At 41.5% G+C, this 16,478-nt stretch overlaps 1 protein-coding gene and 1 pseudogene across 4 annotated transcripts in view; both read left to right on the forward strand.

Moving 5' to 3' along the window:
- The window catches only part of UGGT1 (UDP-glucose glycoprotein glucosyltransferase 1), a 274,935-nt gene that overhangs the window by 63,810 nt on the left and 194,647 nt on the right, over positions 1–16,478 (forward strand). The gene's annotated exons all lie outside the window — the stretch shown is intronic.
- LOC136337957 (casein kinase I pseudogene) lies at positions 11,328–12,338 on the forward strand (annotated as a pseudogene).

The raw sequence follows: 16,478 nt of genomic DNA on the forward strand, positions 1-16,478 counted from the left end.
TGCTGGTTTCTTTCAAGTGCTTATCCCACCGAGTAATGTTATTCCTATGTGGTCACGGTTCGTTATAAACGTGCCGATATTCACGTTGCACTTTGGTGACGGATTCGAATTTAGCGAGCCACAGAACACACTGAACTTTCTCTGTACCGTCCATAGCTCGACTGGCATGGCCATGGGCTGCTCCGCTGTATACATGGTGTTATGTCATCATCTGCACATGTGCACATGCTGCCACATCATCCTAAAGAAACTGGGAGGGTTTTCCTTTTATTTGGTGCAGATTTCACATTTCTATTGTCTTTTGTTGCTTTCTTGTGACCGGTCAAAAGTGCACCATGACTTTACGGACACACTGTATAGTATTGATGTTGATCTTGCCCTTTATGACCATTAAAGTTTGCTTTATATATTTAGATGCTGTTATATTAGGTGCATAGATGTTTATAATGGTTATATCTTCCTGTTGGATTGCTCCCTTTATTATTAAGTGACTTTCTTTATCTCTTACTATAGGCTTTGTTTTTTTTTTTAACTTTTAAAAAAATTTTTGTTTATTCATTTTTAGAGTGAGAGAGGAGAGAGAGAGAGAAGGGAGGGAGAGGCAGGAAGCGTCAACTCCCATATATGCCTTGACCAGGCAAGCCCAGGGTTTCAAACCCACAACCTCAGTATTCTAGGTTGATGGATGCTTTATCCACAGCGCCACCGCAGGTCAGGCTATAGACTTTGTTTTAAAGTGTATTTTATCAGATATAAGTATTGCTATCCCAGCATTTTTTTTCCATTTGCATGTAATACTTTTTTTTAACCTTTTTACTTTCAGTCTATGTACAGTATATCTTTTGTTTTGAGGTGGGTATCATGTAGACAGCATATGTACGGGTACTGTTTTCTTATCCATGCAGCTATCCTATGTCTTTTGATTGGAGCATTGATTCCATTTACATTTAAGGTTATTATTGATATGTAGTTATTGTCATTTTTTTCCTTAAATCTACATCATCTTTTTACTAGATTCCCCCCCCCCACTTTGTTCTGTCTACAGAAGGCCCCTTAACATTTCTTGCAGCACTGGTATGGTTGTGATGAATTCCTTGAGGTTTTTTTTTTTTGTCTGGGAAGCTTTTTATTTCTCTTTCAATTTTAAATGATAGCCTTGCTGGATAAAAAAGTCTTGGTTGTAGGTTCTTGTTCTGCATTACTTTGAATATTTCTTCCCTTCCCTTCTGGCCTCAAGTGTTTTTGTTTAGAAGTCGAATGTCATCCTTATGGGGGCTCTTTTGTAGGTGATTGACTGTTTTTCTCTTGCAGCTTTTAGTATTCTTTCTTTATCTCTTAAGTTTGGTTTTTTTATTTTGATGTGTCTTGCTATTGGTCTTTTTGGTTTTTTTTTAACGGGGTTCTCTCTCCTTCTTGAATCTGTGTGACTCTTTCCTGTATCAATTTAGGGAAATTTTTAGCTATAATTTCTTCAATCAGGTTTTCTATCCCTTGTTCTTTGTCTTCTCCTTCAGGAACTCCTATTATGCGGATGTTGTTTCTCTTCATGTTGTCACAGACCTCTCTTAGAGTTTCTTTTGCTGTTTGCTTCTATGCTTTTGCTTTTCTTGTCCTCTAAGTTGCTGATTCGATCCTCTGCTTGATCCAGCTTTCTTTTAATTCCTTCAAGTGTAGTCTTCGTTTCTGATATTGTGTTTGTCATTTCTTTTTTTTTTTTTTAAATAAATTTTTATTAATGGTAATGGGATGACATTAATAAATCAGGGTACATATATTCAAAGAAAACATGTCTAGGTTATTTTGTCATTAAATTATGTTGCATACCCCTCGCCCAAAGTCAGATTGTCCTCCGCCACCCTCTATCTAGTTCTCTGTGCCCCTCTCCCTCCCATGTCCTCCCTCCCCCCACCCCTGGTAACCACCACACTCTTGTCCATGTCTCTTAGTCTCGTTTTTATGTTCCACCAATGTATGGAATCATGTAGTTCTTGTTTTTTTCTGATTTACTTATTTCACTCCGTATAATGTTATCAAGTTCCCACCATTTTGCTGTAAATGATCTGATGTCATCATTTCTTATGGCTGAGTAGTATTCCATAGTGTATATGTGCCACATCTTCTTTATCCAGTCTTCTATTGAAGGGCTTTTTGGTTGTTTCCATGTCTTGGCCACTGTGAACAGCGCTGCAATGAACATGGGACTACATGTGTCTTCACGTATCAATGTTTCTGAGGTTTTGGGGTATATACCCAGTAGAGGGATTGCTGGGTCATAAGGTAGTTCTATTTGCAGTTTTTTGAGGAACCACCATACTTTCCTCCATAATGGTTGTACTACTTTACAGTCCCACCAACAGTGAATGAGGGTTCCTTTTTCTCCACAGCCTCTCCAACATTTGCTATTACCCGTCTTGTTGATAATAACTAATCTAACAGGGGTGAGGTGGTATCTCATTGCAGTTTTGATTTGCATTTCTCTAATAACTAATGAAGCTGAGCATCTTTTCATATATCTGTTGGCCATTTGTATCTCTTCCTGGGAGAAGTGTCTATTCATGTCCTCTTCCCATCTTTTTATTGGAGTGTTTGTTTGTTGTTGAGTTTTATGAGTTCTTTGTAAATTTTGGATATTAGGCCCTTATCTGAGCTGTTGTTTGAAAATATCATTTCCCATTTAGTTGGCTGTCTGTTTATTTTGATATCAGTTTCTCTTGCTGAGCAAAAACTGAGTCATGAAGAAGTAGAAAGCCTAAACAGACCAATCAGCAGGGAGGATATAGAAAAAACTATTAAAAATCTCCCCAAAAATAAAAGTCCAGGCCCAGATGGTTATACTAGTGAATTCTATCAAACATTCAAAGAAGACTTGGTTCCTATTCTACTCAAAGTCTTCCAAAAAATTGAAGAAGAAGCAATACTTCCAAACACATTTTATGAGGCCAACATAACCCTCATACCAAAACCTGGCAAGGATGGCACAAAGAAAGAAAACTACAGACCAATATCTCTAATGAATACAGATGCTAAAATACTAAACAAAATACTGGCAAACCGAATACAACAACATATTAAAAAAATAATACATCATGATCAAGTGGGATTCATCCCAGAATCTCAAGGATGGTTCAACATACGCAAAACGGTTAACGTAATACACCATATCAACAAAACAAAGAACAAAAACCACACGATCTTATCAATAGATGCATAAAAGGCTTGATAAAATACAGCACAATTTTATGTTTAAGACTCTCAACAAAATGGGTATAGAAGGAAAATATCTCAACATGATAAAGGCCATATATGATAAAACATCAGCCAACATCATATTAAACGGCATAAAACTGAGGACTTTCTACCTTAAATCAGGAACAAGACAGGGTTGTCCACTCTCTCCACTCTTATTTAACGTGGTGCTAGAAGTTCTGGCCGGAGCAATCAGACAAGACAAAGAAATAAAAGGCATCCATATCGGAAAAGAAGAAGTAAAGGTATCACTTTTTGCTGATGATATGATCCTATACATCGAAAACCCGAAGGACTCCACAAAAAGATTATTAGAAACAATAAACCAATACAGTAAGGTGTTTGTCATTTCTATCTGGTTCTTTTTTATGATTTCTGTGTCCTTTTTGATCCTTACAGTTTCTTTATTTAGGTGCTCAATAAGTCCATCCATTGTAGCTTTGGGATCCTTAAGAATCCTAACAGTCATTATTTTAAACTCTACATTTGGTAATTTGATTACTTCCTTTCATCCAGATCTTTTTCTGGGGAGTTTTCTTGTTGATTCATATAGCTTAAGTTCCTTTGTTTTCCTATTGTTTCTGTGTGTGGTTTGCAGGCTTGTTTGCCTCCTGGTCTCCTTATCTAGTAGAGCCACTTTAAAGTCTTAATTTGCCTGCTTTTAGTTTGCTTATCTCAGCAGGGGGCTTAGTTGAAACTTATTCAGGAATGGGGTTGGTGTGACCTCTGAGAAACTGAAGGCGTGTTCTGCCAATTGCTCTCTGGGTGCGGGGCACATTCTCAGGTATCAGAAGGGGGAGATGTAGCTCAGGTCTCTCCGTAAACCTGAGTTACTGTCCCTCCCCTTTACTTCCTCCTTTCCACTGTGAGCTTTGCGCTGATTGGAGCTGGAGAGCTTTTTGGAGGTGGGACACCCGGAACCACTTTAGGCTTGTGCTGTGTGGAGGGTTCAATCCCTCCCTCAGCTATGCCTGCCTTAGCACTAGAGAATGAGTCAGCTTAACTCAGTTCATCCTAGGCACTCCTCTCCCTGTCACTGTTTGTCTCGCTTTCCCCACTTTCCTCATGTGAGGAAAATCAGTCCTCTCAGCCCTGCTTGCCCCCGGAACTCTACACAAGTGGCTGTGAGGAATATTTTCTGCTCTTTCCCTTTAAGGCACCCCAGCTGCTTCCCACATACAGAATTTTCATTCTTCTCCCCGCTCAGTGCTGTTTCTTCCAGTCCTTGGATTTCTCAGCTGGGTCTGTAGTCCTGAGACTGAGGGCCCCCGTCTCTCAGGGTCTCTCTCCTTGTAATGAGAGCCCTTCTGGACCCTCAACCTCAGCCTCCCCTCACTCCTGGGAGCAGGGTAGCCCCCACCGCATCCCCACACTCCCTACCAGGATCGGTGTGGATTCTTCTTAGCTCCTTGGTTTTTGAGATCTGTTCTTTTAGTCCAAAGTTGGTTTTTAACGATGATTGTTTCTAAATTAATTTGTAATGCAGTTTGGTGGTGGGAGCTGGCTGTCTGTTGTCTGCCTACTCCACTGCCATCTTGGGAATCCCCTGAGGCCACTTTAATCTTGATTATTGGCTTCCTGTTGTTGATTCCGGAAGGTGCCTCCTTTGTCAAATATTAATTGACTATAGGTGTGAGTTTATTTCTGGGGTCTCTGTTCCATTGATCTGTTTGTCTTTTTTTATGCCAGTGCCGTGCTATTTTGATTACTATTGCATTATAGATTAGGTTATCAGGTAGCATGATTCCTCCAACCTTGTTCTTCTCTTTGAAGGTAGCTGTGACTATTTGGGGTCATTTGTGGTTTCATATAAATCTTTGAATTATTCTAATTCTGTGAAATGCATTATTGGTAATTTTTTTGTAAGTGAGAGAAGGGAAGATAGAGACTTCTGTATGTGCCCCCACTGGGATCCACCCCAGCAATTCCCATCTTGAGGAAACCCCTGTCTGGGTATGAATCTTGAATCAACTGAGTTATTTTTTGTGCCTGAGGTTGACTGATCGTAGAAGCTATCCTCAGTGCCTTGGGTGACATTTGAACTAATTGAAACTCTGGCTATGGGAGGAGAAGAGGGAAAGATGAGGGCAGGGACGAGAAGCAGATGGTCACTTTTCTTTTGTGTCCTGACTGGAATCACACCTGGGATGTCCATATGCCAGGCCGACACTATCCACTGTGCCAACCCTCCAAGGTCCACGTTATTGGTATTTTGGTAGGCGTCGCATTGACTCTATAGATTGCTTTGGGTGGTATGGACAGTTTAACAATATTAATTCTTCCTATCCATGAGCATAGTCTATGATTCCATTTATTTGCATTTAATTCAGTTTCTTTTTTCTTTAATTTTTTAAAAAATTTTCTTTTATTAATTTTTAGAGGGTAGAGAGAATGAGAGAGAAAGAGAGAGAGAAGGGGGAGGGAGGAGCAGGAAGCATCAACTCCCTTATGTGCCTTGACCAGGCAAGCCCAGGGTTTTGAACCGGTGACCTCAGTGTTCCAGGTCAACACTTTATCCACTGCGCCACCACAGGTCAGGCCAGTTTCTTTTTTTATTGTCTCATAATTTTCTGAGTACTGGTCTTTTACATCCTTGGTTAAATTTATTCCTCAGCATTTCATTTTTTTTTTTGGATGCAGTTATAAATAGAATTGTTTTCTTAGTTTCCTTTCTGATAGTTCATTATTGGTATATAAAAATGTGGATGATTTGGCCTGACCTGTGGTGGCGCAGTGGATAAAGCGTCGACCTGGAAATGCTGAGATCGCCGGTTCGAAACCCTGGGCTTGCCTGGTCAAGGCACATATGGGAATTGATGCTTCCAGCTCCAACCCCCTTCTCTCTCTCTGTCTCTCCTCTCCCTCTCTCTCTCTGTCTCTCCCTCTCCTTTCTAAAAAATGAATAAATAAAATAAATGCGGATGATTTACTGGCATCCTTTTTTGACCAGTGAGGTTTTTAAAAATTTTATTGTGTCAAATAATACATAAAATGAAATTTATAACTGTACATTTCTAAGTGCACATACAGCTCAGTGGTATTTAGTATATTCACATTGTCTGCGGTCATTACCACCTCCATCTTTAGAACTTCAGTCATCTTTCCAAACAAACTATGTCAACCCCTGTCAACCACAATTCTGCTTTCTATCTCTGAATTTGCCCATTCTAGATATCTCCTATAATTGGAATGATATATTGTTGATCCTTTTGTGTCTGGTTTAATACAGTGTAATGTTTTTTATGTTCATCTGTGTTGTAGCATGTATCTGAATTTTGTTTCTTTTTATGACTAATAGTCCATTATATGCATATAACACACTTTGTTTATCTGTTCCTCAGTTGAAGGATATTTGGATAGTTTCTGCCTTTTGGCTATTGTGAATAATGCTGCTATGGAACACTGGTGTGCAAGTATATAGTTTAACCCCTGATTTCACTTCTTTCTGGTGTGTAACTAGGCATGTAATTCATGGATCATGTAGTAATTCTTTGTTTAACATTCTGAGAAACTGCCAGACTCTTTTTCCATAGGAGCTATACCAGTAATGCACCAGGATTTTACTTTCTTCACATTTTGGCCAGCTTGTTATTTATTTTATGTTTAATAATGGCTATCCTAGTGGGTGATACACTTCTGAATGAGTTTGATTTACTAGCATCTCTTTGACCATTTAGCAACTCGTGGTTTTGATTTCTTTCCCCCAATGACAATGATGTGGAGCATCTTTTCATGTGCTTATTAGCTATCTGTATATCTTTGGAGATATGTCTATTTAAGACCTGTGAATGGTTTTGGCACTGTGTTGACAGTCAGTTGACTGCATATTTGAAGTTTATTTCTGGGGTGTTCTATTCCATTGTTTGTTAATACTGTGCTGTTTTGATTGCTGTAACTTTGTACTAATTTGGGAAATCAAAAAGCGTGAGTTCTCTACTGAGATCTTTTGATACCACCCTAGTCGCCTTTGATTTCCTCCTTGCTCTCTAGTTTCTGGTTTGTTTTATACATCTTTGGCCCCAGATAGTGATACAGCACTCTGGTATGCTGCAAGAATTTTTAAAACATGCAGTAAATATCTGACTGTTTAGTCAAGGGCACTGACCTCTTTTCCCTCAGATTGTCAAATAAAAAATCACAATAGCCATCTTGTGTGAATGAATCAAAATTATATCTTTTTCTTTGGCAGGTCAGCAGCAAAAAATGTATTTTTGGGTGTGCTGCAGAATTTTAGTAATTAGTTTCCATGTGCTGTGAAGTGGAAAAGTTTGCAAATCACTGTTCTAAGAAACTCATTAAAGGGTTTTTCTTAACTGGAGAAATCTGAAAAAAAAAAAAAGGGTTTTTCTTTAAAGGGTGAGGTAGAAAGATGATATTTTAGGAGCACAGTCTAGGCACTAGGGATATTCATTGCCAGTGGGTTGGTTATTATTCTTAGGCATTTTAAATGGTTAGTGATAGGGAATAACTACATATCTCTATCTAAAGACTAAATATATAAAGCTATGTAAAGATGATGCCTGACTTGTGGTGGTGCAATGGATAAAGTGTCGACCTGGAATGCTGAGGTCTTCTGCTTGAAAGCCAGGGTTTGCCCAGTCAAGGCACATGAGAAGCTACTACTATTAGTTGATGCTTCCTGTTCCTCCCTCTTCTTTCTCTTTCTCTCCTCATCACTCCTCTAAAAAAAAAGCTATTTAAAGATGAAATACTAAATGAGTTCCTACTGATATTCAATTTAAATTAAGGACTACTTTGTTACACATATGTCTCTTCCACATTGAGAATCTTAGTTCTCAGGAATGTAAGGGATGGTAGACTATCTCACTATCCACATTACAAGCACAGTAGCACTAATAACAATTCATACTATTGGCACAGTTACATTTAGTGAAGACAATAAAAAATTTTTCTTTTGGCCTAGTAGTCCCTATAGTCTATCTCCCCATTCTAAAAAATGAGTATTTCCACCTGGAACATCGGTGTTTCACTTCATACTATATAAATACTTTCTCCCCTTTAATCCTCATTTAGTTTTGTTAATGTAAATAATTTGTATTTTTAATGCTCACCACCAGTCCTTTTGCTACATTGTCTCTAGTCAACTGGCTTTTCTGATGCTGCTGACTGGTTGGTTCCCCAGGAGGGGCTCACAGAAACAGTTTTTCAGTTTTTGCTTGTTTATATAACAGTCTGGGTATAAAATACTTGGTTTATATTTTTTTCTTAACTATCTTAAACATATCATTTCATTTACTTTCAGTATATAAGTCTTTTTTGCAGAAACATGATATTATATTTTGTTCCCCATATAGTCACTTGTTATTTTTGTCTAGAAGGCCAGTGGATTTTATTTTTTCTTTAAAGTGATAGTTTATAGCATAGCAGTGATTGTTCTGGGTCTGTATTTTTAGGTATACAATATGTTCTTTTAACACAAAGTTTCAAATAATTTTTTGTTTACAGAAAGTTTCTTTAAAAAGGTAAATTTGTTTGTTCTGTTCCCTCATTTTGGAAATGGTATCATCTATATGTTGAATTTTTTTGCATAATTTTATTATTTATTACTTTCTCTTGATCTCTTGAATCTCTCATTTTTTAAAGTGTTTTCCTCCTTTCATCTTCTGTTTATCTTAAATCATTGCTTTCATTTTTATGCTCATTCTGGTTTAATCTTCATTTTTAAAATGACTTTTCTTTTACTTATAATTTTTTCTTGAGCCTGTTACCTTGTTTCTGTGCTTCTCTAATTATGACTTAGATTATTCTTTTACATCTTGTATAATTTTCTTACTCTTTACATCTTATGTAATTAATGTATTTTAGTTGCTTGAAACAGTAGGTTACTTTTTTGGTGTGTGTGACAGAGAGATGGGGAAAGATTGGGACAGAAAGACAGAAAGGGAGAGAGATGAGAAGCATCAATTTTTTGTTGCAGCTCTTTGTTGCAGCTCCTCAGTTGTTCATTGATTGCTTTCTCATATGTGCCTAGACCAGGGGTCAACAGCAGAGTGAGTGACCCCTGGCTCAATCCAGTACCTTTGGGCTCAAGCCAGCGACGATGGGGTCATGTCTATGATCCCATACTCAAGTCAGCGATCCGTGCTCAAGCTGGTGAGCTTGTGCTCAAGCCTGATGAGCCCATACTCAAGCTGGCGACCTTGGGGTTTCAGACCTGGGTCCTCTGCATCCCAGTCCAACACTCCTTCCACTGTGCCACTGCCTGGTCAGGCTAGGTTACATTTTTATCCATCTTCTGGCTGTGTATTTCTGACATTTTTTTTTTTTTTTTTTTAAATACTTTATGGATTGACGTTACAGAAAGAGGAAATGTGGGGGAGGGGAGATAAGAATCAGCTAACTCTTACTTGCTTCACTCGAGTTGCCTTTACCGGGGCAAGCCCAGGGTTTCGAACTGGCGACTCTGTCAGAGTTCCAGGTTGACACTCTAACCACCACAGGTCAGGTAAAAAAAATATTTAGGTTCTCATGAGATCTCTGCACGCCAGCTGGAAAAGCATGTAAGGGAATTCCCTGGGGAGGACCCAGACTTGGGAAGAGTCTTCAGAGACTGGAACTGATCCCCTTGACTCCATGGAGCCTGACCAGGCATTTGAATGGATGGAGCCTCTCACCTCTGAGGAGAAGTTGGAGTTGGCCCCACCACCGTGGGAAGACTGAGCACTTAGGAGGCTCTGCTTTGAGCCAGAGTTCAAAGGCCGATGACCTTGAACTCTCTGGTGTCAGATTTTGTTCCTGGTCTTGTTATTGTTTTAAAAGCTGATCAGTTTCTAGTTTTTGTGTTTGTCTTTTTTTTTTAATTAAAAAAATTTTTATTTATTGATTTTGACAGAGGGAGGAAGGGTAGGGAGGAACGAGAAGGATCAACTCATAGCTGCTTCACTTGAGCTCATCATTTGCTTGTTGTATGTGCGTTGAAGGGTCAAGCCTGGGGGGTTTCAAACCGGCAACCTCAGCGCTCCAGGTCAGCGCTCTAGCCACCACACCATAGGCCAGGCTAATCCGGTTCTTTTTTAACCTGGACCTGGTCTCTAGATCTTCGATTCTGAAACGAAATTTGGACTCTTGACTCTGGAACCCCGATGTCCTTAGCAAGCTGCTCTCTGGACTCAATCCCAGGATAAGGGTTGTTTGCAAACGCCGTGTTGAGGGTGTGCAGCTGGGAGGAAGTATAGCTGGTCCGACAACGTCTACCTTCCTTACTTTGAGTCTTCTCTACAGGCTGATCTTTGTCTTGGCTTGCTTCTAAGTCCTCCTCATGCTCTGGTCTTTTCTGGACTTGGTGCCTTGCTCTTCGATTCTGAAACCAAATCTGGATTCTGGACTCTTCGATGTTCATTTCTAAAGCAAGCTTTTGCTTGATAGCGTAACCTGGGTAAGGATTTTGGTCGAATGCTTGGATGAGGACTTTCAACTGATCTTCCGTGAATTTCGTGTGGCTGCGTCGACAGTGCACGGTGTTTGGAGAGTCCCCATCAGCCATGTTGGAAGAGAGGAGTCTCAACCTTCCACCAAAAGACCTGACATGGTTTTATTGACTGTAGCTGACTTATGGTGGCCACTCACCATATGTGGCTACTTACATTTAAATCAATTAAAAATAAATGAAATAAAAATTTAGCTCTTGGGTGTCATTAGCCATATTCAAGTGGCTACCATCATATCAGACAGTACAGGTGTAGAAGATTCTTGTCGCTATAGAAATTCATCTGTAGCTGTCATCTGTAAGGACAAGAATGTAAGGGGCTAGAGCTGTAGTAACCAGATGGCAAGGCACAGGATGACGGTCTCTTTGGGCAGAGTGGTGTCAATGGCATCACCCCTCTAAGTCATGTGCCCCTTCCAGCCCACCCAAAAACAAGTGGCCCTGTCTGGGAACTACGAGAACCCTTCACAAAAACCTGACCAAGGGTGGTGATCAGGTGCCCCATCGCCCACTACCCCCTGCAGCCTGGCTCCTTCCTGGTCGAGCCTAGAGGCCTGTCCTGGCTCAGGGGCATCAAAGCTCTGTTAGCCTCAGTGACAGCAGCAGCAGCTCTGAGGCCAAGTCCATTGTCGGAATGGAATGTAAACTGGTAGGGATGATTAGTCTGGCTCCTTCAGGACATTTATCTGGTGATCAGCATCCCCAGTGGTGAGGAAGTGGCATTGAATTGAGAGTCTCCAGAGGCCAGGCATCCATTTGGCTGTAGAAGAGCAAACTGTAAGATTTTCAAAAGTGGGGTTGGCACCCCCCACAGGATGGAATTGTCAGGAACAAGACTACAGTGTGCTAGTCCTGGATCTTGTTGGATCCAGCCTGGAAGACCTCTTCAGTTTTCCATCAAGAGGGTTCATAATGAAAACTGCACTTATGTTAGTTGGCCAGATGACCATTAGAATTGAACATGTGCACACAAAGAATTTTATATACAGAGACATTAAGTCAGATAACTTCCTAATGGGTATTGGGCATGACTGTAATAAGTTATTGCTTATTGATTTTGGTTTGGCCAAAAGCACAGAGACAATAGGACAAGGTCACACATCCCATACAGACAAGATAAAAATCTCATGGCAAGCCTGACCTGTGGTGGCGCAGTGGATAAAGCATCGACCTGGAAATGCTGAGGTCACCGGTTTGAAACCCTGGGCTTGCCTGGTCAAGGCACATATGGGAGTTGATGCTTCCAGCTCCTCCCCCCTTCTCTCTCTCTGTCTCTCCTCTCTCTCTCTCTCTCTGTCTCTCTCTCTCTCTCAGTCTGTCTCTCCCTCTCTTCTCTAAAAAAAAAAAAATGAATAAAATCTCATGGCACTGCCTGGTTTGCTAGCATCACTGCATGTCTTGGTATGGACCAGTCACTGACATGATATGGAATCAATAGGACACGTTTTGATGTATCAGTATTATTTAATAGAACTATCTGGCCATGATAAGGACTAAAGGCTGCAACAAACAAAACTGAAAAGATAAGGGAAAAGAGGATGCCTACCCTGTTGAAGTTTTATGTAAGGCATTTCTTGCAGAATTTGCCCTGTACTTAAACTATTGTCAGGGGCTGTGTGTTGATACCCCAGTTCCATGTGTCTGAGGCTGGCATTCTTTTCAGGACCCTGGACCACCACTGTGATTGCACATTTTACTGGGCGATGTTGAAGTAGAAAGCAGCACAGCAGGCAGTTTCAGTGTGCAGGGCAGCAGGCTTACACCCCCACAGGTGTCTAAACATGAATTGATGAACAGGAGAAGCAGTGTATATGATCGGAGCAATATTTGTTTCTCGTCAAATCTAGAAATTGTAGTCTATATGTACACTAGCCACTGGTTGTGGGCAACCATTTACTTGGTGTAAAGAACTTAATATCAGTATAAACTGGCTCTGGGCAGCACTGGTGATGCTGTGTCCCAAAGTGTAGCTGCTATAATTGTGAATATTAACAGAGAGAGAAACATGCTGTCTAGTTTTCTATTGCATTTGTTCAAATGGAAAAGTTAACTAAATGGTTGACACACAAATTGGTGGAGAAATTGTGCATATGCCAATTTTTTGATAAAATCTTTTACTTTGAACTAGACTGCTTTGAGATCTCATTTCAGAACAGTGACACAGTCTACAGCCACAGTTGTGATGGTTGTAAATGCTCACAGTTGTGCATTCTTTTTTTGGGGGGGGTATTTTTCCGAAGTTGGAAACGAGGAGGCAGTCAGACAGACTCCTGCATGCACCCGACTGGGATCCACCTGGCATGCCCTCCAGTGGATGATGCTCAGCCCATCTGGGGCCATTGCTTCATTGCAACCGGAGCCATTCTAGCGCCTGAGGTGGAAGCCATGGAGCCATACTCAGTGCCCAGACCAACGTTGCTCTACTGAAGCTTTGGCTGCAGGAAGGGAAGAGAGAGATAGTGAGGAAGGAGAGGGGGAAGGGTGGAGAAGCAGATGGGTGCTTCTCCTGTGTGTCCTGACTGGGAATCATACCTGGGACTTCCACACGTCAGGCTGACGCTCTACCACTGAGCCAACCGCCCAGGGCCAGTTGTGCATTCTTAAGGTTTATCCATCTCTGGGAGGTTTGAACACTTAAAACAGTTTTAAAATGGTTGGCTTCGCCTGATCAGGTGGTGGCGCAATGGATAGAGCATTGGACTGGGACGCGGAGGACCCAGGTTCAAAATCCTAAGGTTGCCAGTTTGAGTGTGGGCTCACCAGCTTGAGCATGGTATTATAGACATGACCCCATGGTCTCTGGCTTGAGCCGAAAGGTTGGTGGCTTGAAACCCAAGGTCACTGGCTTGAAGCCCAAGGTCACTGGCTTGAGCAAGGGGTCACTAGCTCTGCTGTAGTGCCCCCACCATCAAGGCACAGATGAGAAAGCAATCAATGAACAACTAGGTGCCACAACGAAGTATTGATGCTTCTCATCTCTCTCCCTTTCTGTCCCTCTTTCTGACTCTCTCTCTGTCTCTGTCAAAAAATAAAAATGGTTGGCTTCTTGTTTGTAAGCAGCTGATAGGGGTTAGCAACCAAAGATTCTAGTGTTTGAACACATGAAAGACTGCTTGCTTACCTGTGCTGGAAGTAACAGCGTCTATTATTTTTTTATTTATTCATTTTAGAGAGGAGAGGGAGAGACAGAGAGAGGAGAGACAGAGAGAGAGAAGAGGGGAGGAGCAGGAAGCATCAACTCCCATATGTGCCTTGACCAGGCAAGCCCAGGGTTTCAAACCAGCGACCTCAGCATTTCCAGGTCGATGCTTTATCCACTGCGCCACCACAGGTCAGGCAGTAACAGCGTCTAAAGTGAAGACTTAAGAATATGGTAGTGACTACTAGCTTATCCTTAGGATTGTGCATTAACTCTGTAATGTTCTTGGTATTAAATAAAAGTATATTTATCACAGAAATTTAGTTAACATCTTAAAACTGAAAAGGTATGGATGTTCCTTAGATAAATGTAGACACTGTAAACATCTATATGATCTGGGAATTTATTTTTATTTTGAAATGGGAGCTTATTTACAAGGTCATTAAAAACTAAAAACTTTCTGTTAAAAGAAAGAGAGAGCCTGACCAGGCGGTGGCGCAGTGGATAGAGCGTCGGACTGGGATGTGGAAGGACCCAGGTTCGAGACCCCGAGGTCACCAGCTTGAGCATGGGCTCATCTGGCTTGAGCAAAGAGCTCACCAGCATGGACCCAAGGTCGCTGGCTCCAGCAGGGGGTTACTCGGTCTGCTGAAGGCCCGCGGTCAAGGCACATGTGAGAAAGCAATCAATGAACAACTAACAAGTCGCAACGCACAACGAGAAACTGATGATTGATGCTTCTCATCTCTTCGTTCCTGTCTGTCTGTCCCTGTCTATCTCTGCCTCTGTAAAAAAAAAAAAAAAAAAAAAAGAAAGAGAGAGAATGAGGCTGTATTTCTGTTATCCCTCCACCCTTTTCTTTTTTCTTTTTTTTTTTGTATTTTTCTGAAGCTGGAAATGGGGAGAGACAGTCAGACAGACTCCCGCATGCGCCCGACCGGGATCCACCCGACACGCCCACCAGGGGCGAAGCTCTGCCCACCAGGGGGCGATACTCTGGCCCTCCGGGGCGTCGCTCTGCCGTGACCAGAGCCACTCTAGTGCCTGGGGCAGAGGCCAAGGAACCATCCCCAGCGCCCGGGCCATCTTTGCTCCAATGGAGCCTTGGCTGTGGGAGAGGAAGAGAGAGACAGAGAGGAAGGAGGGGGAGGGGGTGGAGAAGCAAATGGGCGCTTCTCCTATGTGCCCTGGCCGGAAATCGAACCCGGGTCCCCCACACGCCAGGCCGACACTCTACCGCTGAGCCAACTGGCCAGGGCCCTCCACCCTTTTCTTATAATAGCTTTCTATAGAATTTGACACTGAGATCTTTCTGCTCATTTTGCTGTGAAATTAGTTTTAGTTAACTTTTAAAGATTGGCATGGCTCCCCTTTCTGTTGATTTCCTGTAAAATTAAACATAATGGTGGCTTACTTTATGAAATTTCTTGATTTTGTTCCCCTTCTACACTTCCATTTGGACTTCCTCTTTTATGGTCTCTTTCTGTTCTCCTAAAGTTTTATTCCACCCTCAGCATTTTCTCCTTATAGTGGAGCCCTTTTGTAGAGAGCTCACTTGTGAGTTTGAGAGTTCACGGTGGCTTAATTGCCTTAGTCCCTTTAAACTTGATCACGGGCCCCTTGTGCTGCCTTTATGCTAGATTGAACAAAACCCATTGGCCCAACACACTTTCCAGTGAACTTTGTTGGCTGTTTGTGGTGTTCTTGTTCTCAGTGTTATCTGAATCTTGTTTCCTTCTGTGTTGTTCTCCATGGCATTCTGGTAACATGGGTCTTATTTAGGTTTTGTATCGAGGGATATCTTCCCACCTAATATTGTCATAGATGTGGTCCATTTAAAAAAAATTTTTTTTTGCTGCTTGCTGTGTAGTTGCTTTGTTTTGGGGGGAACTTGGGAAGATTGAAAAATGATGCTGTCAGTTGCCACTTATGCAGAATTTTTTTACTTTTTAATGATAATGGTATTGTTTTTTAAAAAAACTTCTATTGCAAAAGAAAAAGAAAAATACTTTTACTGCAACATATAGAAACATTAGAAATAAAATGAAATATTATTTAGAATTTGTGTTGAAATGATTTAATGATATTTCATAGAAAAGTATATGAAGTAAGATTGGCCATGAGTTGATAATTATTGAAGCTGGGTGTGGGGCAGCTGTATTAGGCTCGCTTGCGGGGTTACCAGGTATAAACACTTAGCCTGATTAATGTGTGAGCACGTGGCAGCGCCACTTGTATATGGGCTATATAAGGCTATGGGTGCTTGTGCTCAGGGGGATTGTGGATAGCAGATTCCCTGCCCGCCACTGTGAAGGGCCATTTTTCTGTTTGTTTGCCTAAAAGGCGGTTTCCCCTGCCTGTGTGCTTGTCCGTCGTTGTAAGACTATTAAATGGAATGGCCGAACCCTTTCTGGCTCCGCAGTTCCTTTACCGTCTGCCCGAATCCAGTGTGAACCTGCCTGACCTCAGTCACTGACATTGCATCTGGTGTAGTGAGGAGGGTTCAGAGCAGATCGGTAGGAGCCGCTGATACCCTTGAGGGCAGGAATAAAGAAATGGCTATTCCTAGTGGCTCTCCTGGTGGGGACCATAGCCTGGGTGTTTTTTACAATTGTATGAGAAGAAACCAAGAGCCCTGTGTAAGAA

Source organism: Saccopteryx bilineata, chromosome 5 (assembly GCF_036850765.1).
Source record: "Saccopteryx bilineata isolate mSacBil1 chromosome 5, mSacBil1_pri_phased_curated, whole genome shotgun sequence".
In the NCBI taxonomy this organism is placed as follows: domain Eukaryota; kingdom Metazoa; phylum Chordata; class Mammalia; order Chiroptera; family Emballonuridae; genus Saccopteryx; species Saccopteryx bilineata.